The following is a 24,341-nucleotide window of genomic DNA, read 5'->3' as shown; positions in this document are numbered from 1 at the left end:
AGACTTCTTAACAATTAAATTATCTAATCTAAGTTAAAGAGAACACTTCCATTATAACAATCTTCTATGACAAGTAAAGGTTGTCCTATTGTCAGTCTGCATTTCACGCTTCTCTCCATTACCCAAATTCAAGACATGATTCACACAAGATTTGAGTAACATTCCTATAGAAAGTTGTCATTCATGCACACACACAGGTAAATCTTGAGAAATTTTGAAGTTTTTTTATGAATGTTAGTAAAAATAAAGGAAAAGTTTAAGAGATCTTCCACTTCTCTTTGGGTATGAGAGTAGAGTTCAGCAAAGTTAGCACTTGACCTGTATGAACTTATGACCTGAGTTTGCATCATAACTTCCCAAACTACCATGGAATTTTTCACAAAATCTGCAATCCTAGTCTTCTAGGGAAGTTACAAACAGGCAAATCACTGGAGTTTGTGGGCTCCCAACCTCATTAAATGTGAGAAAAAAGACCCTGCCTCCAGACAGAGAGAGTAGTGGAAGAAGACAGCTGGTGTCCTCTTCTGTTCTCCACACAAATGCAGGTGCATGCACACACACACACACAACCTCAAACTTCTTATTAAAATACTTGTAAAAAAAAAAAGGTCAGAAAAGTATTCAAATTTGTCAATGTGGTCTGGGGTTTATTTCATATCACTAGCTAAAAATAAGGCTATTACTACAACAAAACAAAAATTACTTTTAGATTCAATCATTAATTTTTCCAAGATACTATATTAAAAACATGTCAACAGGAAGATGTGTTAAAGTCCTAAAACAAAAGAAAATATGGGAATATTCTAAGTGGTAATGAGTGGTTCCAGAAATAACAGGATTAGGAAAAAAATGTATCATTTATCAAAGCCAGCAAAGCTTTACAAGGGTCACAGAGTCATCTACAGACATGTCTGAGACAGAGTTAACTGCACACACCATACACTGAAACACCCATATCTGTAAAACAACAGAGATTGTATTTTGGGAATGGGGATGCACATGAACAAGTCTTTTCTTTACAATCGTAACAAATAATTTCTTCACTCTATAATGGTGGGAGCTCCTTCTCCCACATTAATAGAGAACCCAGTTCTAGCAGGAAACAGAAAAAGAAATTTTGTTCTGATAATTGCAATTCAATAATTGTTAGTAGGAAGCTGGGTATGAGAGCCCACATTTATGATCTGGTATTCAAGAGGTGAAGCAGGAGAAATATGAGCTACGTAACTAAGGAAAAAGTTCTATCCTACAAGGTTACACTGAGCAGTTGAACAGTTGCTACATGACAGATACGTATTACTAAGGGAAAAAAATGACATTCCAGGGTCAGCAGAATTTAGCTCAGTGGTAAAGAGTCTGTCTAACACAAAGTCACTTGACAGTTGGTCCCAGCACTGGGGTAATAAAAAAGATAATTTGAAGATACAGTTATTCTTCAAGGCCCAATGCCTACCATTTAATACCTGTGTGAAGTCTAAACAAACCATTTCTTAGAGCTGTCTCAGTTTCTATATGTATAAAGGGGATTGCCACTCACTTTGAAAGACACTGTGAAATAAGATAATGGATGTGAAAAATGACTTATATATTAAGTTCTAACAGATTTTGTTTAAAAAGCATCATTTTTAATATAATAGCAACACTAAAAATCTCAGAATAGTAATATAATTTATAATATACAGGTGACTAAAACTCTGGGGCTTTAGATGTAATGGCAGTGGTTGGTAATACCTGATGTGCTAGCTCATGAGCAATGATTTTAGTAACCAGTTTTCTATCTGCTACTGAATAACTGTCATTGTCATACAGAAGAGTCTTTCCTCGGAATGTAAGCAGGCCCCAATTTTCCACGTCCTGCTTCAAAGTCTGAATGGCCACCAAATCTGGGCATAACAAAGAAAAGAAGAGATCAACTTCTTATGTAAAAGTCAAGAACCTCTACCCAGTAAAGACTGACAGGATCTTCCTTTTCCTAGACTACATGCTCTGCCCCATGCTGTACGGCTGAGGAACACCTGAACAAACCATTTTATGATCAACAATTCCACTGTCCCCTAACAAAGAAAACAACAGCCCATTTTCTCTCACAATGGATCCACCGGGAGTAAGCAAGCCAGAGTCCAAGCTCAGATCCAACATAAGTTCTTCAGAACCAGCATCACACTGAATATAACTTCAGTGTTCTTGCATTCATGGGTTCCCCAGAATGTACTTTCTATTACTTGAGATCAGAAACTTCTTGGAAGTTAGTAAACTCCACATGAAGCCCTATGCAAATTCATATAATCCCATAAACTTAAGAAGTTATATAAGTAATTTAAAGTTCAGGTTCAGGAAACTTATAGATTGTAAATAAACTTAACAAGTACAATTTTGACAACATTAACTAACTGTTTCTTAGTTTTTTTTTTTTAAACTTGGCAAAAGCTTTTCTAAAATATCATTTGTGAAACAAATCTTTATTATAAGTTGTACTAAAAATCAAGGCATTATTAAATTCTTACCCAATTTCTTAAGTGGATATTGAATTTCAAAGTAATTTTGATAAAATTCAAGGAGTTTTACAGTTGTCCAAGGCATGGTGAACTTGACCAATCTTTTTCTGGTACAGCATATATAGAAACCTAAAGGGAAAACATAATTCATTATATAAAAGACAGATAAAATTAAAATGCCATGGAACTCAACTGAGCACTGTTAGGGACCAGCAACTTCCAAGAAGTGCATACTGTATGATATCTTTTAGGGCAGAAACTCATGCTTTATAATGCTTCCAGCCACACAGAACAAGTCATGTATATCCATATTTATACAAAAGAATTACCTTGAGTTTTATTTTTTTAATAGTTTCCCAATATCTCAAATAAACTACTGCTATACATTTCAAAGTATAAGAACTATCCTATCTAATTTTACATTCCTGCACTCCTATGACCTAGAAAGGCTCTGATTTATGAACTATGAAGATGAGGGAGTTATCTGTAGCACAAAACTAAGGTGTTAATCCTTTCGAGTACCTATTACTGTGCCTTATTAGAGGGGACATGCTAAATACATATTAAAAATGCTAAATAAATATTAAAAAACAAATCTTAAATTGTTGGCTTACTTTTGTTTTTTTGGATCATGTAATAAAAAATATCATATATCATTTAGAACAACCTCACTGTGATTCAGGTCTCACCTTGCCCATTCACTACCAGCTACACAGTCAGGAAAAAAAGCATATACTCTAAAAAGCACACAGGTTGCTTCAATACCTAGCTTTCTACCACATCAACTTTGGTAGAGAGTGCATAGTTTAAATACATATGTTAAGATTATAAAAACTGAAACTTGACCAAGGGATGCGTATTCTCAATCCTAGAATACAATTACTCCTTTTTCTTTTCCTAAAAAGAACATGTGCAGCCCTGGTCTATAGAATGGGTTCCAGGACAGCCAATGATACACAGGAAATCCCTGTCTTAGGGGAAAAAAATGTGCTTTTAACCTCTTAATACACCCACATCATCTTTTCATTATATTTATACCAAGTTTATTCTAAAAAAAAATAAATAAAACAATGGAAAATAAGCAAAGAGAACCATATCTCTCGATAGAAATGTTTTTTGCCTTTTTTTTTGGTCTGAAGGATTTAAAAATGGTCCTAAGCATATCAGGCTAGCACTCCATCACTGACCTATTTCCCCAGGCCCCTTTCTACTCTTTATTTCACACGGGTCTCATTAAGTTCTCCAGACTCAGGCTTAAACTCATTGTGTAGCTTCAGGCATATCTTGAACCTGTAATCCTCCTCCCTCGGCACTCCGGGTAGCTGGGATTACAGGTCTTCATTTCCATGCATATAAGAGAGAAAAATATTAAAATATTTTTATTTTATAAACTAATTCTCTCTTATAAAACAGGAAACTTGAAAACTATTGACTTTCAAGTATTAAATGAAGAGCAGTAAATAAGAGTTAAGTTTTGTGGGATATTTGACAGTATTGTGACACCCGAGACTGTGTTAATAAAGTTAAACTTGAATCAAGGGGTAGAGCCAGTGACTACCTGACAAGAACTAATCATAGAGTTTACGGAGGGACCTAGAATACTAGAGAGGAACAGGGAAGGATTTGGCGACTTCTTTTTGGTGTAGGAAGTATGGAGATAAAGGCCAGCTGGTCGCTCCTCCACCGCTTCACTTATATTTGGGTTGTGAGCCTAGCCTTTAATGGCTAAGCCATCTTTCCAGCCCCTCTCACACTTACTCTAATCATCAGGTTTTCACCCCCAATATCGGCTCCCAAGTCTTTACTGGTAATAGGACAACTTAGATAAACATAACAGTTAAGTAAGAATAGCATTTCTGTTACAGAATGTCAGAATCTGATCTAAACGCATGTGTTCATAAGGAAACTATTAATAAACATTAAAGAATTCTACCAAGGTTACTATAAGTAGATTTTCAGACAATTAGTATACCAACATACCAAGGTTCCATTTACACCTCACACTCAGGTTCCTCATCTCCCCCTACAATGAAGCAACTAGGTCCGTGCTCATTTTCACACTTTCAAAAAACTCATCCTTAATAAGTCCTTCTTCTGCAGGGACTGAAGACTTCTATAACCAAAGGAAAAAAAGATGTCAGTTCTGTAATTAAAACAATCAATGACATATCTACTGAAAAACTAAAAAAAATCATATAGGCAGTAATTGCATTTTTTAATTTTTCAACACAAATTTCTAGAGAGAAAAGCTCCTTGTTTCAGTTTCTTATACCACCCTTGACGGGGAAACATTGAGTACAATAGAACCCTAATATGGCTCCCAATATATTTAAGTTACAAGGAACAGTGGTTTTGTCTCTCCATTTAAAAATTGGAGCAAAATCTCTGAAACCCTTCCCCCACCCCAGAACCTTAGGATAACAGACTTCAAGAAAGAACTTTAGCTAAGACATCTTTTAACATGATCCAGTGCTCCATGGAGAACCCCCAGGAAAACTTAGGGGGTAACATAAGTAGGTCCCTAGATAGTCTGCAACAGACTGAAGGTGGAGAAACGACAGCAACTCTCAGGATTTCCTAACCATGAATCAGGTTATACTTAGGGGTATTAGACAAGGAGGGTGCCTGCCTCTTTACAGAAATGATTAGGTGAAGAGTTTGGCCATATGAATAGGGTTATGACAATGAAAGAACATGTTGTCTACTATCAATGGGGTAGGATTGCATTACCTGTCTGTGGCTATTCCTCACCCATAGCTACACAAGTTCTAGGAAGCATCACATAGACCACACACTGCCGTTCAGGTCGACGCAAAGGAAACCTAAGTTCTGTTTATCATAATACTGCTCTGCTTGGTGTTACCCCTACTACCTCCCACACAATGGCTCCTGCTTTTGTTGTCCATCTCTTCATGACAACAATCCAAAGTTTCATTTGCCATAACACCAAAGCTAATCGCAATCCCTCACTCTCAAAAGTGCTTAGAAAGAGAAAATGCGTTATGTCTCAAGTAATTTTCTGGGCTTGTACTAGTTCATAGTGTTAATATTTGTGCAACCATAGAAGAAGACACTTCACACCTCCTACCCATGTATTCTAAAACTTGCGAAAATCTTCTCCTTCCTCGAGTGTTTCCTCAGACTGACAAATTTTCATTTTTATGTAACTATCTTAGAAATACAGACACATATAAATCTAAGTATTCCTACCAATAGTACAGTAAAGAGAAACACAACTGTCTCTCAGAGATAAGAGATCCACCCAAAGATTTTGCCTTCATGTCACAGTACCTAGCATATTTGATAATGCAATGTGATGCTCATTCCTTGTGATCTTGATGATAAATGTAGCCTTTTAAATGCTGGTTCATCAAAACAGGGAAAAGCAGATCTTGCTGCCAGAGGTTCAAACTGAGTTGCTGCAAAGTACCTAAAAACAAATGAAAATTCAATACAATAGTTATGAGTGTCTCCTACACAGGGCACTATGCCAAGCACTAGGGTGTGAAGACAAATACATTACAATTCTAAAGTTTAAGGACCCACAATTAACTAAGAGAGACAGAAGCTAGCAGTCTTCAGATCATATCCTAGCAGTCAGTGGAAGCACATGAGTAGGATCAAATGGCACAAAACAAATTTTGCTGGAGTTGGAAGACCTGTAGAGAAAGTAGTACAAAGTCTGAATACCAAGAATAACTTGATAATTGCTACTAAACATCTGGGTTTGCAACACTGCATCTCAAAACTACAACATTCAGTTTCAGGAAAATAGAAAAAGTTGTTTCAACAGTACTCTGCTTTCATTTTTCAGAGATAAACAGAAATGACTTCTCCCTTCTATACCACAAAAGCAGCAGATAAGGCTATAGTACATAAAAAGAAACTGAATTACAGTCATGGAAAAGCACACAAAGAAGCAATTGCTAATGGAAGGTTTTTTAATCAATGAAGAAAGCTGATCTCTATGTGGGAAAACCACATAAACGGTATCAGGCAAGTGAACCTCTGTACCCTCTTATATATCAGCCACAGGCACTTTAGTCATGACACCCTCTGTTCCTCAATCCTTAGACTCCACTTTTAGAAGATAAGCAGAAAAGAGAAAATTGGATTTGGAGTCTACATTAATTACCCATATGACTCTGTAAAATCTGTAACCTGTATCTCACTCAGTTTTGTATCATATATAAATAAATAAGGCAGAGCTAGCCGATAAAGAAACAAGTAACCGGCCAACAGAATTATATCTAATACAGATTCCCTGTGTGTTATTTGGGGCTGGTGCGGCGGGACAAGACTGGCGGCGGGCGGAAAAACCGATGCCCAAAGCATGACTATATATCCTAACATTCAAAAGAAAAACAAAACACCCCTTAAATTATTGTTAAAGCAATACAACATTTCACACATGTGTCTCTGAGAATGCTGCTTTGAAGATACAATGTCTTCTCATTCTGAATACCTAATACATATTCTTTCTTTGTGACATTATGTTTGCTTTCAGAAAAACTTGTTAACAGAACTCCCTCAAGTTTATTTGAAGACAGGAATTGGCTGGAAATTGGAATACAAGAATCCTAAGCACTGGCAAAAACAAAATGTAAAAAAGAAAAGTGTGAACTGGAGAAGCAGGTCAATACAGTGGTTAAGAAACAGGCTTGAGTTTCCTTTTTTGCCATGTACCTTTTTCCTGGCTATTATAAATATATTAGCATTTCTTAGTGAGTATGACAAGGTAGAAGACTAAAGAAACATAAAAAGCTCTAAGCAGTGTCTAGTGCTTTAGTTCCCTGTAAGTACTGGTTACTCTTATCCTTAGTTTTTGAAATGCAGAATTGAACATGCTAGGGGAGTAAGAGCTGTGAGAAAAAACAAAGGCCAGATAATGAATATCTTCAAACTATCAGAAGAACTGCAAAAGGAGTATACACCAAAGGCCAGCATGACATTTCTACTAATGGAAATAACTGCAGAGATAAGAATAGGCAGAGATTACATTTATATCAGTGTGGAAAGTAGGTAAAGTTTCCGGACCACAAGCAGTATCTATTCAAAGCATCAGGCATGATTTTCCAGGCAACAAGAGTCTTGGTGGTATACTGGTGAGAAAAGGTGCCTTCCCAAGCAACAAGAAATGCATCCCCTAATCATTTTATCAGTTTAAATATTTATAGCAGGGGGTAGTATAAAAGTATCCAGTAAAATAAAAGTAAGGCCCTGCTCCAAATGATGTGACAGACTTTGAAGGCACCCCATGGAAGGCCCTCACCCTCCCTGGGGAGCAGAAGGGGATGGGATTGGGGGGGACAAGGGAGGGCAGGAGGGTGCAGGAACTGGGATTGACATCAAGCTTGTTTCAAATTTAAATTAAAAAATACAAACAACAAAAGTAAAATTGTGAGACACACACCCACATAAAATTTCTTACTATTAGTAGTTTCCAGATATTGTGAAAGTAAGACTGATTTAAACTTTTATCAAGATATTTAAATTCTATCAAGACACACAATCATTTGGGGCCTTCACTGTTAGCAACAAGTAGGTAAATAAACTTATATTCTGTTCTAAAACTTCAGCTTAAAATACTATTTTATAGCTGATCCTACATTCCAAACAGCTGGACAAAAACAGCCCTACAGACTACAGCTAGGATATCTGAATCTTCTTCGAATCCCTCAAGACAGCACCCCTTATCAGCAGGAAGTAATTGGAAAGAACGACGCCCAAATTCCTAAATATTGTGTATAAATGTTTGTTTTCATTTAATTGGACTTTGTTATATAAAATTAAATAAAAAATTATATATAAAAAAAATACTATTTTATAGTCTCTACTTCTTAGTTTTAAGGACCCACATAGTAAATTCAGTGTCTTGAGTAGAAAAAAAAAAAAAAAAGAACTAATATATTCTTTTTATTTTCAGTTAGTGAAATTACTCTTTTAAAAAAACATATTTTCTTTCAATGAACTGAAAATTTTAAAACGCTGAAACATTGAACAAAACAACAATATATTATATATTAGCCAACTGGCCAGTGTCAGTAATTCTTAAACTTGTGTACAGAGTATTTTGAGTGTATTATGTAAGAATGCTCTACTAACATAAAGCACATATAGTCTTTGTGCAAAGAGATGACATTATCATTATTTATTAATAATCCATTATAATATGCACTATATCTTTCATAAAACCCATCTATGCTATGGCTAAGAAGAGTAAACAACAAAGTATGATACAAATAGGCTGTGGAATACTCTTACACTGTATATCATTTTTTTTTTTAATTTTGAAATATGATTCTTTCCTACATTTTTAAAGATTACACAAACTAGCATTTTAAAAAGTAAACCAGTAAAGAATAAGGACATGAAGAATGATTGTGTATATATGCCACATTTCATACCCTCTTTTCTCCAACTCATAAAATAACATCCTAAAACTTCTGCCTGGCATCAAGATAGTCCATACCCCTCAATCTGTTCCTATAGCTTCAGGGAAGGGTGACACTATTCATCTCATAAAACAGGAAAAGCTCAATAAAAGCTTGTTAGTCTGTAATAAATAGAGAATATAGCTGGGCGTTGGTGGCACACATCTTTAATCTCAGCACTCAGGAGACAGAGGCAGGCGGATCTCTGAGTTCAAGGCCAGCCTGGTCTACACAGAGAGAGTTCTAGGACAGGCTCCAAAGCAATACAGAGAATCCTGTCTCAAAACCCCCCCACCTGCAAAGAAAAAAAAAAAAAAAAACAATATAATCTTCTTTCATCCCCTTCTACCACACACTTCTACTCTCTTCCACCACAATACTCACTCCGAGTTCCGCATAAGAGAACAGTATATTATTGCATATTACCAATTACCATTCTATTTTGCATGTAACTTCCTAAATTTAAAAACATTTATGGTGTGGGTGGAAGAATCTGCACTGCAGAAGTTACATGCAGAAGATCACAGAACAAGAAACATTTAGCAGGTTTACATACTTTTTCTCATTACTTTTATCTGTGTAGGTGATGCCATAAAATCCATAATAAGAGTTAGATATATTTGCTGAATACTCTATCTTCTAAGGTGTAATTGTGCCCTGCTAGAAGGGCTTCAGGTGCAACAATGGCGATTTGTTCATGATAAGGATATTCTAGGATTTCAACTTGTTTTTCTTGACTTGAAACTGCTGACATAAATGTCACTCTTGAAATATTATGTCCTGTGCTATGGAGAATGATATTCCATGTGGCTTGAAGAGCCTGAAGTGAAATTGTCACAGAACCCCTGAATGTCATTGAGGTTAGGTTTGGATGTAGGCTAAGTTCATAGCGCTGAGGCATAATGGCAGTGGGAAGCCTAATTTGTGCCCATGGAAACAATTTCCCATTTGTGGCAAGTGGCTGAATTAGTTCCGTTGACTGGTTTTTTTTGTGGCAGCCTTCTTTGGTAAAAGTACATCTAGGCAGTAGATAAATCACCAGGATTACAGAGACAGCAACCACGATGACAAAAACACAGACCACTAAGGTCCTGGCAGAGGGTAGTAACAAGAGCCGTCTGGACTCTGCCTGTAGCCCGTTGCACTGTTTCGGAGTCCTGAGCTTCTGTTCATGAAGGACATGCCCAGCAGCTTTGCAGATGACTCATAATCCTCTTAGTCCTCATCCATCTCGTGCTCACCAAGACCTCGCACCAGTAGCCTCGAACCCCGGGGCTCATATTCTACTTCATCAGGTTCCAGAGGATGTAAACAAGGTTCTTTGGCTAAATCTACCACATCCGGTTCTTCTTCAAACATGCTGTTTTCAATCATATTCCTTGGAAGCTGAAGTCGATCTACAAATATAAGACAAAAAGATAAGACAGGAGTTGGGGAGAGCTCATAATACAATGTTTCTTGGAAACACTAAATTTAGTGTTTTTTTAATCACTAAGACTTATTTCCACCTTAAAGCCATTAGAATTAAATAGAGCTTTTATGGAATTCTTGAATTGTACATTAAAAACTCAAGTATATATTTAAAAAAGCATACGACAGTCATGAACCAAAAAAGAGAAACAAAAACACTAGCAAATGGGCTAATATTAAAGGAAGATGGTATAATGCTAATTATTTTTCTGTCACAGATTTTTTTCATTGTTATTGGTCACTAAGTGAATAAAAATACATCTGATAGTGAAAAAGAGTGGCTATTGTATCTGTATAGAAGCTTACTGAATTGTATATAGATTTTAGGCCTGGCTAATTTTGGTGTGCGATATTTATTAAATTCTTTTTTTTTTTTTAAAGCAGCTGTGATTTTATAGTACTTTCTTTCATACAGTCCCACCCACTACTCCGGGTTCCAGGCTTGACCTTAGGGTATGGCACTCTGGCCATCTCTGCTCATGTTAGGACTGAGTGGGTCCAAAAGGACTGTAGTCAATGCCTTTCTTCTGGAGTCTAAACACTTGAATCCTTGAATTCTTGGCCAAATACAAACCAAGTTGTAAGACCTGTGTGGGTCTTCTTCCTGAGTCCTATTCTATCCTAGGCAAATTAGAAATAGGTATACCTGCTTCTAGGCTTAAAAGACAGCTTATCAAGTATATGGGCTATGGTTTCCCTCAGGAGAAGGGTGTTTTTGTACCACAGAAAACTGAAAGAAGAAAATTATGAAATTTTGACAAGCAAGAAATAGAAACATGGACAAAAAAAAAAAAACACTTAGGAAATAGATCAAATTAGGTGACTGTAGTACAGACATGTTCAATAATTAAAGTTAAAAAAGAAACAAAACAAAACAATGAATGGACTTAACAGCAGCGGGTAATAGCAGGAAACATGAACGTGACAGGGCATTAAAAACTACCAATTTAAGGAACAAGGGGTCTTAAAGGAGGCCTAGAGATACTTCAGGGATTATGAACAGTGGCTACATTTCATCCCTACTGGACACCAACTCTTGAGATCACTGCTAAAATGGCATTTGCATCACATTAGTAGATAAATTCATTAAAAAAAAAAAACAAAACAAAACAAAGAGTTCAGAAATTCACTTTTTCCTTGGGACCAACAAACACTTAAACACTGATTTTTCTTCTTCTTTTTTAAAGATGTACAGCAGTGTTAATGTAGAACCTCAGTGACTATGGATTTATATATTTTTTTATGGGTATTTCAATGTTCACATTTCATACTGACCTTCTAGGTATTTGCCAACCAGCTGCCCTGACATGAAAGATGCTACAATTGTTCCTAACACCCCTAGGGATTGGGTGTACCTAAAGCTATGCTCATTTGCCTTTATATAACAAAAAAGGTAACTTGCAGAACCCATGGGATTCACCCATAGGTACAATGGCACGTCCATGGCAAATTGGAGTCAGAGACAGAAGGATCTACCAGAAGCAGGTGGTCCAGAAAGCCTGAACTGTACAACCCAACAGAAATAGCACAATACTCTGCACAAGATGAAAAGAGATAACCGACTCCTCAAAGCTATCATCTAATTCCGCATGTAGGCTGTAGTACATGCACGGCCTCATTCACACACACATATATCATACACAATACTCACACTTTCACACAAACAGAATAGTACTAAGTAAACTTTAAAAAAAAATGTTTACGGTCTGGTGAGATGACTCAGTAGTAAAGGTCTTGCAGCCACGTCTATGACCTGAGTTTGAACCTCGTGTCTCACAGTGTGGAAGTACTGAACCAAACCAACATGCAAAGGATGTTCTCTGACCTCCATTTGCAACATCCACTCCACACACACACACAAGCATACATGTAATTAAAAATTTTTTTTCACTGAATGTTTATAGCAGTATTTTCATGAAGCAAAGAAAGAAGGAAGGAAATGGCAAAAGACTACTCATCCTTTTTATCCTTGTATCTGGGGTTGGGTACTTACAAAGGAAGAAAAAAGATTACATGGCTCTCTGAAAGCAGAAAGCAGGTAGCTCTGACTAGGCTCCTGAGAGTGTATCCCCTCATACTGGATGGCACCACAATGGCAAGAACAAAGAGGAAGACAGGAAGACAGCCAGAGCAAGGGGGTGTTAGGCTCACTTGTTCTATAACAACCCTCTCTGCAGTGCTAACTCTGGATTCCAGGAAAAGTACATTATTCCCTTCCAAGGATAGTTCCCTCAGCCACCTAAAGGCCTTCCAAAGTCCCACTTCTTAAAAGTTACATCACCTCCCAATAGCACCAAGAAACAAGTTCCCAGGAATTTGTACACCTTTGGTGGGTAAATCACTGAACAAAGCTGTTTAGCAGCAGCAGATGGGTTTTTACCTTAAATATAGAAACATTCAAAATAAAAGGAAGACAAGAAGGTTACAGAATTTTAAATAAATATTTATCCAATGTAAATTATATATATATATGTATATGTATATGTATATGTATATATGTTATTCCTGAAAGATAGAGCTTGGGAATGCGGGATATTTTTTATTATGCAATTTTAATTTTATACGTAAGTGGAATAAACTTTCACACATATACAATAAACATGCTAATATAGAATGCTAGTGAATTAATGAAAAAAACAATATTGTTGGCTTAGAGAAAAATCAGGAAACTAGAACCCAGGATAGTATTTGCTATTTCTCTTTTATGGGATCTTTTATTAGGAAGCAGAATTTTATCTTTACTACTTAAATTTTTATAGTCCTTGTAACTTGGCTTAATAAATGAAATGAAGTAGAAAACCTTTGGCAGAATTTTTAATGCTAGGCCTTGGGGAGGCTATGCAAACTTTGCTACTCATTACTACTTTTACAGCTCTAGAAGAGGGAATCCAAGCTAGCTAGCTTCCTTGTGGGTGGGGGAACCACATTAAAAGACATCCGGCCAACAGCCAGCAGCCATCGCCAGATTCACGAGTGAAGCTGTCTTAGAAACATCTAGTCTCAAGTCAAGGTTACAGCCAATGACTGCTTAAGAGTGACTTCAGACAAGAACAAAAGAAATACTCATCTAACCCAATCCAAATTGTTGAGCTAAAGAAATATTACCGAATAAAATGGATACCTTAAACCATAAGTTTTAGGAATTCTATGTAATAACATATGATCTCCTTATTCCTTACATAACCACCAATATTTCAGTGATCTTATTTTCTGAGGAACTCGAGGTCTACACTGAGCTACATGCCCCTGAATTAAGAACAATTTATCCCTGAAGCCAAACTTAAAAACACACTGCACATACCAGTTTACAGTTCCATGGAACACCTGAGATGGCAATGCATTGCAGGGCCTCAGACTCAACTCAGAAACAGGAAAGAACAGAACATTTGTCATTAGAACAATCATTTTCTACACAAAAACTCCTGAATACAGATGTGGGCTTTTCATCCTAAGCCTAAGGGGTTTGATGTGTATAATTTATCAACAAGACTATCTTACCACCCTACAAATGATGGTGAGGCAATAAGACAGACTTTCATTCTCTCTCATTAAAATTAAGAAATTAGAACTGGACATGGTGGCATACACCTCTAACCCCAGCACTTGGAAAGCAGAGGCAGATGAATCTCTGAGTTTGAGGCTACTCTGGTCTACAGAGTTAATTCCAGAACACCTGGGGCTATGGAGAGAAATCCTGTCACAACAACAAGAAATAAACAATCATCTAGAGTCTCCTGAACTGAAACTTCAAGTTTGCTGTTAGAAAACTAAGTGCTGTTGTAAGAAAGCAAACATTGGGATCTTAAATAAGCCTTTAAAGAGAACCCTAAGAATTTTCATGCATAAAACAATTACATTTGTTGAAAGCTATTTACTAAAAATGACTGGAACATTTTTATAAATAATTATTTTTATTTTTCAGATTGTAATTACATTATTCTCCCTTTTCCACTCTTCCCTCCAAACCTTCCCATGTACCATCCCTATTCTCTTTCACACTCATAGCCATTTTCTGTCATTGTTGACTAACATATATGTATGTATGTATACACACACACACACCTACATATAAAAATACAACCTGCTCAGTCAGTAAACTTTAAATTCTTTACTGGAAGATGGAAGTGAAACAATTCACTCCACGCAGGCTTAGCAGAGTAATTGTGAAAGCAACCACTTTCTCAGAGTCACAGGAAATGGTTAAGCAACCTCAGAGCACTCATTTGTTTTTGTATCACAAATATTTTTAAAACTATTTTCAAGTAATAAGATATCTTAGAATTGTCCAAGTATTCACAAATGCAAGCAAGTCCACTATTGCATTATAAGTTACTGCTGTTTGAGATATTCTTATTCCTTTTTCAAAAAGCAATGGAAACTCATATTTTAATACTTTTATACCAAAATAGACTTAAAATCTAATCAGAAAAATAAAAATCACAGTAAGAGTCAAACTTACAGGTAAAAACTAAACAACAAAGTTCAATACCAATCTAAGACAAAACAAACCAGGAAATGAGGGGTGGATTCGTATCTTTAGAGAATGCTCATCTTATCATTGCTGATATTTTTTTAGAAAACTAAACTCTGTTATTTCTTTTTCCTCCTATACTACTTGTTGATTTCTGGTATAATCAAGTAAGTATCTGAGTGAGATACTATAATCTAATGTTTACTAAGGGATAGATAAAGCTCCACAAAATTCTTAAATCTCTTTAGAAAATCTTTTAATTACATATCACTATTTTCCATTTCTTTTTCTTTCATATGCCTCATTACAATTAACAACTTAAAGTTCATAGAAAACCATTCCACATTGATTTTGCTGTTTAGTTTTCTTTAGACAGGGTTTCAGTCTTGGCTCAGGCTAGCCTTGAACTATGTACTCTATGGCTGGCCTCAATCTTGTAGTGATAATTTTTGCTTTGACCTTGGCCAAGATTATTAGTGCTGAGAACATGGTATGAGCCACATGCCACGGAGAATTCAGTAGAGAAATCAATCTTCATACTATCACATATCACAATATACATTTCAACAATCTATAGGAATTACTTTTGTGGCTCTATGCAGTAACTAAGGTATTGTTTGTGCTGTGTTCTCAAGGGTTACCTGATTTTTATCATTAGATTAACATCAAGATAAAAATACCCTCCATTTGTTCATCTTGGGTAGTCAGGGGTAAATTTCATGCTTTCATGCCTGAGCTCAAACTTAACTAATGAATTTACTACTCCTTCCGTTATATTACTGATATCCTTGCCTCTTCATGGCCTTGCTACAACACACAGGTTCACCTTCTTTAATCTTTTCATAATCATCCATTATCAAAGGTTGTGTGAGACCTGCTCATGCCTTCTTAACTCTGTAGGATATTAGAAAATTTGGGTTTAAAAAGCGAAGTATAATTGGTTGGGCATAATAAATCTTTCTCTGTCCTGCCAGCTAGCTCCTAAATAATGACACAGAGACTTATTAATTATGAAAGCTCAGCTTTAGCTTAGGCTTGTTTCTAATTAGCTCTTATAACTTAAATTAACCCATTTCTCTCCTCCTGCATGTCCTACTTTCTCTGTATCTGACTGGCAACTCCCACCCTTCCCAGAATACCCACCTACACCTCCTGCCTAGATATTGATCAGTTAGCTCTTTATTAAACCAATTACAATGACATATTTTTTACATAGTGTAATCAAATATCTCATAACAGTTGGGGACCGATTTTGTAACATTCTAATAAAGGGCAAAATGCCCCATTCAAGTCCCTACAAAACCCCACAGTAGCACAAGAAGAACTGATTTAACCATACAACTTAGGCCTCAAAGGGACAACAGTTCTCTAGCTATGGAATAAGTACAGAAGACAAGAAATGGAAAATTAAATATTGGGTCACTTTCCAACTTCGACTTCAAAATGTTTTCAGAAAAAGAAACAACCTACCCACCGCCATATCATATTCCACCTCTCAACCACTGAGACAGTGTTTTATTAGATACTGTCTTCTCTCTATAAAGCATAGGACCTGAAGCTCAACAAAGGCCAATAAATGCATTTCACTGAAAAGGGAAGTTAAATGAACAAATAAGAATGTTTTAAGCAGGTCATGGCAGCTCATACATGTAATCCTAGCACACAGGAAACAGGATTGCTACAAGTTTGAGGCAAATCTGATCTAGACTCCAAGTTCTAGGCCAGCCAGAGCTACACAGTGAAACCGTCTTCCCGAACAACAAACAAAAACATCATTTGCTATAGAAAAACTTCTAGGAAAAGGGAGAGGAAAGACAGACAGACCTCCAAATTAAAAGAATACAAATAAAGTTTTTTGAAGTAATCTTAATTTAAAAAAAGCCACTCAATAAATATTCAACATGTTTGGAACACTGTTAGATGACAATTAGAGTAACAAAGTAGACATAATTGTGAGTCTGTTTGTTTGAGACAAGGTCTCAGTGGGTTGCCTTCAAACTAGAGATTCTCCTGCCTCAGCCACTGAAGTGCTAGGATTATAGAGATATGTTTCATGTTCAACTAAAAATTATATTTTTATGTATGCTGTAATGAATGCTTCCTGTATGAATAACTGAATCAGATTTAATGTTTTTAACTTTTGTTTTTCTAATTATCTTGCTTCTTTTGAAGCTGTGACCATATTTGTGAAAACAGTTTCACATTATAGAACCAAATGGCCTTAGGATCTGCTCTTATGGAAGGGTGGAGGATTGCATGATAACAATTTTCCAAGCTTTTGTAGCTCATCACCAAATTTTCAGAACTTATAATGTAAACTTTCTAAGATTTTTGTAATTATACTTTAATTCTATATAATTCACATTTCTTCTACTATTCCAGATACTTTAACCTCTGAAGGTCAAACGAAGTATTGGATATAGTGGTATCATTTCACAATGGATTTCATGTATTCTGAAACATGCCATCCTACATATAAGCACTCTCTTTTCTGAGATCAGAGCCCATAGAAATAGAGTTCTGGCTGAGGAACAGGAGAATACACTTACAAATATCAATAATGGGCTCTATAAGCTCTAACATTTCAATATAAACAATAAACATATCAGAAAATATTTCTAATCTCTGATTTTACCAAGTAATTATTTTGCAGATAATTTGTTGAAATACTTTTTTGTGATAAATCTCTGAAACACTTTCCAACTTAAATCACTAAATCAGTAATTTCTCACCAATTTACAACCATATAGGATAGTTTTTTGTTTAACCCATTAAAAGTACTGTAATTAAAAAGCTAAGATTGTAACCACATTTTTTAAACTAATCAATCACTGCTATTCTATTACATAAACTAGACAAGTGAATTCTTCCCCTTTGGTATTTCAATATATAATATTTTAGTATTTCTAAAACTGACAATTAATTGAAACATAAACATGTGCTCACCTGCAATGAACAACTAGGCTGGAACAAAGCTAATAGCATCATAGTAAAGTTGTGCTTATTCTACTTCAAGACTGTCTTATTTAGACTCAATGACTTTTCTTTATGCTACCACCTAGCGGAAATTTTACGAAGCCTCTCAGAAATCACTGTATAAGTAAAGCTGATGTATAAAAGAATAATACACTTCTCATCCCCACTAAGTAGCACCCAATCCTTTATGCTTATCCTAAACTGTCTTCTTAATCTAGCCACCCACTCTAGATACTGATGAGACACTATGAGTGACCCCAAGGGCTGACACAGCATCCAGTTCAAAGACCAGAAAAATTACTGCTAAGTATATAGATAGGCCAACCCAAGATCCTATATAGCATCTTGGAAAATCTAGATAGACCAGTTCTTCCCACCAACTCTCAAGGGCCATAGCAACTTTCCCTAACCAAACTATAGACTCTTTTTGGTAACCAAAACTGGATAAGCATTATACTATGTACATATCATTGTATCAATACCCATTTAAATAATAGTCTTTTAGGCACTTAGCTCTCCCCTGTCTGTACTAATAAACTCCGTGCAAGTTTTCTCAATCCTAGGATGATGTAATGCTTTTTGATGATGAATGTTCTGACAGTTGTTTTAAAGTAAGTTTTAGCTGTAAGAAACACCATGCCCCCAGCTGGAGTGATGACTAAATGAGTAAGAACGCTTGCTGTGCAAGAATGAGGATCTGAGTTTGACTCATCAGAATCATTCCTCCTTCTGAAAAAGCTGGACCTGGCCACGTGTGCCTCTCACTCTGTAGGAAGTAAGACAGGAGGATCCCCAGGATCCTGTCAGCCTAGCCATAAAACACAGTGAGTTCTAGGTTCAGGGAGAGACCATCTCAAGAGAAATAGGGCAGAAACTAATAAAGGATAGAAACATGTGCACTTTCACATGCACGTGAGCGCGCGCACGCACACGCGCACACGCGCACACACACACACACACACACAAACACACACACACACTTGACCATAAGACCAATGGCCTCCTCTACATCAAGAATTTCCTTTATTACACTTGAGACACTTGCCTGGGAAACACTTCCATGAGCATCACTTGCTATAGGAAAAGGAAATAAACCAACCCAAGGAGGTAACTTCTCATTGCATTTTCCTTTCTCCTACTCCCTCAATTGAAACTTTCCCCACAGAAGCATGAGGGAAGATTTGTCTAACTCCCCTCATCAGTTGGCCTCCTCCAGTAGAACCCTCTACATGAGAAAAGTTTAGACACCCCCACCACCATCTGCAGAAGTACAGATAACTGAGTCAAATTTTGTTTCAGTGACTACATTCTGGAAATATGTGGAATGCCCAGGCCTTTCATTAAGCATTACATATGAGAAGAAAAAAAGAACTTCAAAGGGTCTCCTATAATTAAACTTAATACTCCATTGTTTTTAGAAACTTCTTTGGAAGCCTCAATTTTAGTTGGCAAGTGGCTTGGTTCCTAGTTTAGATGCTAAGGTTGAAATTAAAATCAATTGACTATTTGTTCAACCATAAGCACCAATAACAAAGTGAAACAAACCAAACAATAAGAGCAAAAAACAAACAAACAAACAAACAAACAAAAAGATTGCTATCATGGTAGAAAAAGGGTGACTGTAGTCTTGTCTATATTTTGTTTTCTTCAAATCCAGAATATTCTGGACATTAAATAGCCCTACCTTAAAGTGACTGACTAGAAGAAAAGAAAGTAGTACAGTTAAATTCCTAGCAAATGCTTTCTATTTCCTGCCAGTACCTTCATTCCTTGATGATGACCCTGTCATGGACCTAACAACCTTTACTGTTGTGACTTTCAATGCTCCACACAAGAGCAACAAGTAACACTCTCTATAAAGGTCACTAAACATAAAAGGAGTTATGACACCATAAAGGCTCCAAAATTTCCCATCATTTATATTCCTGGTTTCCATATTAATGGAAAATGTACCCATGGGAGGGGGGTGGATCGGTCCTTACCAAAAGCTCAACTTCAACCCCATACTATTTTCCAGACACCAAGTAACTAACAGAACAAAGCTGCACCACACACATCTTAACTGACAGAAACCATAGTCTTAATCTGGCATTATCCTAGAGTCCATGGTAACCTTGGTTAAGTTTTGGAGAAGATAAAAAAAAGATATTGTGAAATGCAACCTTATTAGTGACAAATGTTATATGAACAGAGTAGAAAAACAATGAGTATTTCTCTCACAAGTGAAATATTATCTTATGCCAAGTTGCATTGCCTTGCCTTTTCTATATTTATACATTTCTATACTAGCATGAAAACAAAACTAAATTATTTCAATCCATTTATTATTTGGGTTAGCATTATTTGACGATAGGTTTGTGAAATGTAGCAGAAAAACTATCTCTAAAGTGACCATTTTAAAAGAGGCTGTGTGACTAATTTACTGAGCAGGAAATCACTGGATTTTCTATATAACTCCTTTTCTTTTTGGTTCTATCTCTTTCAGATTTGAGCTCTCACAGATCACATACAGAAAAATAACAATCATTGCTATAACATTTCCTAAAATATGCTGTTTTTGATTCTGTCTTAAGACATTTGAAAATTAACACATAATAGCAAAGAATTTTGCTAACACTGCCTCCTAGTTTAAACTGGACTACTTTCTAGCTACACGTTCTGCCTAATTTTTATGCTAGCTAGCAGTTGATTTCTTTGGTGGTTGTTTTTTGAGGCAAGGTCTCACTTCTCGGCCCTGGCTAGCCTGGGACTTGCTATGTCAACCTCGATGGCCCAGAAATCATAGAGGTCAACCTTTGTCTATCTGAGTGCTGGGATTAGAGGCATGGGCCATCATTCCTGGCTAACCCTTAATTTCTATATCTGATTTCCCCAAATGAAATTTAAAAGATAAGGCAGAATGAGAAAACACGCACATACAAATTAATTCATATTCCATTAAAGAAAAACTTTAATGAGTTTTCTTTCAATGAAGTAATTCACCACAGAACAGAAGAAATGCATAGGCTATACTATAAACTTGTTTTTAGAGATATATAAATCTATAAAACAACTGTTGCCGGGTAGTTGTGGTGCATGCCTTTAGTCCCAGCACTTGGGAGGCAGGTGGATCTCTAAGTTCAAGGCCAGCCTGGGCTACAAAGTGAATTCCAGAACAGCCAGGACTGTTACACAGAGAAAGCCTGTCTTGAAAAACTGTTAAAAACAAACAAACAAACAAACAAAAAACAAAAAACCTGTTATTTATAGGATTAAAAAGATGGCATCACAATTTTATACTGATTTACAACTTATACATAATTTGTTTTCAAGACTTTCCATTTTAAAAGCTGAAACATTTACCTAAAAATAAATATGCTCAATTCTGAAAGACACGAAGTCTTCCTTGTTTGATTATGCACCAGAAAACACTAATAAAATGATTTGTATGGAGGCGATATATAATTCATATAAAAATGACAACCTCTACTGGGCTTTTTGTCATATCACCTCAATCTATCAATGATTTTCCAACCACAAGATTAACTTGTAATCACACCATCTGTTAGCAAAACACACACTACATAATAACAGGAAATTAATTATTCCCTATGTTTGTAAAATCTGTATTTGTTTATTTGACAAACCTCCCCCTAAACTGTCTTTGAGTATTTCTAGTAGCTTCAAAATACAGTCAGAGATTTACAGACCTGACCCTGGACCTCCTCAACCAGATTTTGCAATTGAACCTCAGCTTTTAGCATGTCTTAACACAAACTTATGAAATATCCCAAATAAATGAGGATAAAGGCACATGGACATCAAATAATTGGCTTTCTTAATTTAATATCTCTCTCAGAAAACCAAGTTTCCATCAACTTTCTGTGGTGCTGGGAAAGAACCAAGTCACTACTCCTACTAAAGTTTTCACCTAACCCTGCTGAACAAGATGAGGCAGCTACTATCAAACCAATCTTAAATACTAGTCAGCACATTCCTCTACCCATAAAAAGTCACCAGAGAACCAAAGCCAGACCCGTCTTCAGTGTGGTAACAGTCCCTCTCAAGGTCAAGGCCAAAAATATTTCCTGAGTCAAATAGGAATTCCTGGCACTAAAGTTCATCCTTATAGGCCTTTTCTAGAAACATGAATTTTAAATAAGTTCCAACAGTGAACTGGATAGATGAACAAAAGATATTTAACACATGAGTCCATTACATTACTTTAGGCAGCTGGATGGGCTCAAGAAAATGAGCCACACCAGCAGCACATTTCACAGAAAATAGGGACATTACAGAAAACACTACAGAAATCACTGAGTACTGGAGTCTGGAATGACAAGACTAAATTCATTTATTTTACAAACTTGTACGTTGATGAATGAACTAATGATAGTATTTGAAGGAAGCCCTGGGTAGCATACAAATGAGCAAGATTTACTAAAAGAGGGTCAATTTATAACAAAAGCCAATATTAAACTTGATAAATCATTCAATCACATTCTAAGATGATAACATAGTCTGTAAAGAGACTACCTATAGAATTACATGGACTTGTTAGGCACTCAAAACAGCTAAATACTAAAACGTAGTTTCCATTATATATTATATTTGAAGACACTAGAAAATTCTATAGCAAAAACTTTCAAAAGTTTTGAAGTAAGTACCTAGTCCACCTTAAAAACTTCAAAGCCCCTTAAGTTAGCAGTATCCCAGGTGTTGACTTTATAGGTTGTAGTTCCTATTTTCCTTATGAAAGGCGGATGAGTAAGACCACATTAACTCAAATGACATATTGCCAACTAGTCTCCAGCATCAACTGTGAAAATCTGGTAGGCAGAAAAGAATTAGAAATCCAACTTCCTCTATGAAAGTTGAGCCTTTGCTTCTTTGTTTTTGTTTGTTTGTTTGTTTTGTTCTCTAGGATTGTTCACTATCCTCCCAAATGATACAATTTGCAAATATACCTAAAGGAGGATAGTCTATGGGAGGAGAAAAGATTTTAACTTTAAGGTCTGAGAATGTACTTAAATTCTGTAGGGGGATGGTTCAGTAAATCAACTAGCTGTAAACCTAAGTGAATGACTCATTCTTGTTTTCATTTGAATGAAATTTAAAATCCTACAAACAAGGGGGCTCCAAGAATTCTGCCTAGAAGAAAGAAAACGCCTTCAAATATCAATTTGCAAGGACCTAATCCTGTTAAGCATATTTTACCTCCAAGAATTAGATGGTCTTGCTTAATTCTCTGGGAAATTTTTACCATACTATTCTTAGAGCTTTGGTAATAACAAATAGAACACAGAAGAGAAAAAAAAAGTTAAGAGTTAAAGCTGTCATCATTAAGCCTAATTAAATATTGTAGGGAGAAAGATGGCAGTAGATTAAAGCATTCTAAATTAGGGAAAAGGAGAATATGAGTAGGTCACAGCCTCAAGAATAAAGTTAAAGTACACAACTAAGTCGGGCAGGAGAGTGGATAATAGGCAATGTTTTCCCCACCCCACGCCCATCCCACCCCTGAAGTGGCAACCAAGTCACCCAAACATTAATACACTGATCTCCTATTAATTTGATTTTTCTACCTGTCTGAAGTAACCACCCACACCGGAAATGCATGCCAACTATAAAATGGGCCCTCCAATTTCAGAATGTCCTATCATGTATTAGCAGTTTTCCTACTTTACATCATATAAAGTGGTGAGACATCCAACCTCTACTTGTGACTCCAGCACTTCTGGCCCAGACAAAAACAGTGGAGCGAAAGGCCTTGGCTGTTTTCTGGACATAGGTTGTTTTGACTTTTACCCCCTGTCACTTAAATGATATAAGCATTGATATTCAAAGGGTCTCCCACTGGGAGAGTAATAGTTCAGCTGCTTCAGCAGCTGAGAGAAAGGTGGCAATATGGGGCGGCACCTTCGCCGCACACAGAACCAGCCATTCTCGGGTAAGTTTCCTTCCCTGCGGTGCACTAAACCACGCTGCCAGCCCCGCGGCCCCACCCCGCCCTATTACGGAAAAGCATGCCAGCAGCTCGCTGAAGGACGGGCGGACAGCTCCGGGCACGCAGCACGAGTTGGCTTTCTCCCGGGCGCCGCTTCTCCGAGCGGTGGCCGCCTCCCCCGGAACGAACACGGTTGCCAACTTCGCGGCCGCCAGCTCCTCGGCGCGAGCATCCCAAACTTTGTCGCTGCCTCACCCGGCAGCTCGGTGCGGGTCCCCGGGAGCAGGCTGACCTTCACGCCCGCCCTAGCTGCCCCTGGCCCCTGTGCCGCCCCCGGCCCTGCTGGGAAACCCAGGGCGGGGACGCCCGGCAGCCCGACCCCCGTGCCACAACCGACCCCCCCCCCGGACCCCGAGAGCCCGGTAATCCGCGTCTCGGGCTAGCCACTCACCATTGGTAAAGGGCTCCATCTTCGCCCCGCCGCGGGTCCTCACGAGCCAAGCTTCCTACTACGAGAGCTGAAGCGGCCCTGCCAACTGAGCATGCCCAGCGAGGCCTCCGAGGACTGC

At 37.0% G+C, this 24,341-nt stretch overlaps 1 pseudogene; it reads right to left on the bottom strand.

The window, feature by feature from the left end:
• Positions 1–1,731: 1,731 nt before the first annotated feature.
• Positions 1,732–24,341, bottom strand: LOC127218715 (leucyl-cystinyl aminopeptidase-like; annotated as a pseudogene).

The sequence above is a fragment of the Phodopus roborovskii genome, unplaced genomic scaffold (assembly GCF_943737965.1).
Source record: "Phodopus roborovskii unplaced genomic scaffold, PHOROB, whole genome shotgun sequence".
NCBI lineage: Eukaryota > Metazoa > Chordata > Mammalia > Rodentia > Cricetidae > Phodopus > Phodopus roborovskii.
The sequence above is the reverse complement of the archived record's forward strand: the minus strand, read 5'-3'. Positions and strand labels throughout refer to the sequence as shown.